Raw genomic sequence first — 3,020 nt, forward strand, 5'->3', positions numbered from 1 at the left:
GATTATCACATCTTTAATTTATGACATTATGAGAGGGGAATTAATTTTCTTTATTTGGGGTTACCTCATATGAAATCATCTTTAACAGTTCACACAATTCAACATCACTTTGAAGTTATAAAAAAATTATCAACATTCAAATTATCAGTAATCTTAGTATCTTATACTGTACAAAGCTAGCGCAGTTGGCTTTAGCATATATCCGTACATTGACATCATCAATAGATCAAAATGACAAAGCATAAGGACTGAGGTCACATAAATCAGGAGAAAAGCAGATAACCTTAAAATGTCCTATGACAAACAGAGAGTACCATATGAATTAACTTACAATACATCATTACAGTTTAATTTCCAATAACATTTCATAGCAATCTACTGGCCCCATGTATCTGCAGCTAGGAAGTCTTCCTTTTCATTCTGAGACAAATGCTAGTTCTTTACATATCTTTGAAACCGGTAGGTAAAAATGGTATGAATTCTATACTGAAGTTGGAAATGTATATTACGATATTTCATATTAGCACTAAATAATCTCTGATGCTTGTAAGCATAAATGGTTTGAATATTATGGTGAAACCAGTACTGTATATCAAGAGGTTTCATATTCTCTTGCAGTGATTACATTATTTACTACTAGAGATAAGAAATTTATAATCATACAGCAACTGCAATTGGGTATTTGATTGTGCATCAATTGCATACTTTTAAAATCTCAGGCAAATCAATTTATATTTTGAGATAAAAAACAATGAATCAATTAACTTTCTTTTTTTAGTGTGTATCCTTTTTGGAGTGACACTATTATAGCATGTGTACCATCTACAGTATAAGGTATAAAAAAAAAAAAAAAGTCATTAAGAGGTTAACCTCAAAAGGGCCTCTAGTAAAAGGGGTGACTGGGGGTTGGATCAAACTTAAAATGAGCTGAAACAGACTGAAAAGTAATTAAATAACAGAGGGAGCAAGAAAGAGATAGAGAGAACCATGAAAGCAATAGGAAGAATATGCTTGTTTCTGCTTAGTTGCTTTGGCTGAGCTGTATTTCAATGTCAATAGTAACTGTGTCAAGTATCGGCAATGATTAGCATGGGCTGATTTGCTTTCAAGCTCTGGGGAGAAATATTAGTTTGCTTCCTATATAAACACTTGTTTAGCAATCACTCATGATTTCTTTTCTCACTGTTTTTCTCATTCAAGACTATATATGACATTAAATGCCATAAAACAAAATATACATTTCTTTCTTCAAAACATTTTTTCTGACTGATTTAATAATATAAGAATACACTTATCTCCTTTTGTAGTTCACTGAATAAATTCAAATTACTGTAAGGCTTTTATTTTGGTTCAATCTCTCAAAAAAAAAGAATAGGCCTAATCATGAACAAAATTGTACAAAATGCTCATGTTCTAAGTTGCATGCAAGTGCTTGCACACCAAGCCAACCCTAACCCCTTGCAATTGGTACTCTATATCATACTGTGACTTGCAAATAATTGGATACATATTTTACAAATCAAAATATATTTTACACTGACATATTCCCTGAAATCAGTATCAATTACAGTAATTTTCTTTGTGTAACTGGCAATTCTATATGTGAAGAAATGTCATTTGGAGTCACATTTAGAAGACTACAGCTGCCACAGCCATTTTAATATTGTAGCTTCTGATTTTGCATGATTAGGTAGCTTTAAGATAATATGCACTTTTTGTGGGCCTACCTCAGCAGTGGCATTCTAGAGTACATATTTAACCAGTCACATGATGCTAACTTTTTAAAATGGTGTAGTGTTGTTCATGACTGATGATTCTTATATATTTTGACATTAACTTCTTTTGATCAGAGGGGAAAATCCTTAAATGTTTCACAGAGTTAATAGCTTTTCCTGATCATCTGAATGCAAGCAATCAACTAAACTAAACTAAAGTTGGTAGCTTGGTCAAATTAGAGACTGGCTGTATGCAAATCCATTTCACTTACACCATGTCCAAGGGTTTGATTGGGCTTGGTTGGCTACATCCCAGAATATAAGCAACAAGTATAATTTTTTTTTTCAAAACAAACTAGTCTTTCCTTTCAGGCCTGTCTATCCTCATTTTTCTTCAGCACCCATGCAGAGCCTGTACAGATTAGACTTGTCTGTGGAGACATAGTGGCAGTTATTCTGTATAATGAATTCAGATTATTTAACTTGGCATTCTTATTTTTTGTCTCATATGGTTACAAACACACAACTTATAAATTTAATAGTCAATGGCAAAGACAAACCTAAAATAAAATTAAGTTCCACATAGAAAAGCAAGAACTGATATCACAAATACAGAATTATCTTGTATCCCTTACAAAATTTCATGTAAATTTCACATCTAAAATAAGTAAAAATCACTGTCTATAAATAAGTACAAACAGCAGACACAAAATAAAATCTACATTTCCATTCAAGTGTGCAGAAGATTCATCCAACTACTGATAATGTTGGAACCTTTGGGAAAAAAAAAACACTGTGCATACTGAATGAAAACAGAGAAATGTCACTTGAGGAAGAAAATGAGAAATGTGTGTACTGTACACTAAGAAGTCTTTTGAAAGTACTAAATGTAGTTTAAGATTTATCTACTTGTAGAACATTAATTCTTATATATCATATATGATTAATCTCCAAGATACAATCTATATGAAAATATTAAATTGTACATGCATTTTCTAAATAAATTTTGCATTGTCATATTAGTCTGTATTCATGCTATGGTGCTGTCATGCTATGGATATTTTAGTTATTTAATTAAAATATTCCTAGGAAATACATATATTTTCTAGAAGCTTATGGGTGAAAATTGGGTTTATCCAATTTCTGATTTTATCATATTTTGCAAAAATAGTAGAATTTTATTATTACATTATTTTCAATAGCAGAGATTTCAATTTAACCTGAATCTTATCACAATATATTATTTATATATATTTTTAACAAAAGAAAAACCTGGTTATAAATTAATATATGTATATGTGTGTG

The 3,020-nt window shown here is 30.8% G+C and overlaps 1 protein-coding gene across 1 annotated transcript in view; it reads right to left on the bottom strand.

Annotated features, from left to right (window-relative positions):
- Window positions 1–3,020, bottom strand: part of LOC119585403 (protein dopey-1 homolog) — a 25,330-nt gene that overhangs the window by 1,167 nt on the left and 21,143 nt on the right.

The sequence above is a fragment of the Penaeus monodon genome, chromosome 19, assembly GCF_015228065.2.
Source record: "Penaeus monodon isolate SGIC_2016 chromosome 19, NSTDA_Pmon_1, whole genome shotgun sequence".
Taxonomy (NCBI): domain Eukaryota; kingdom Metazoa; phylum Arthropoda; class Malacostraca; order Decapoda; family Penaeidae; genus Penaeus; species Penaeus monodon.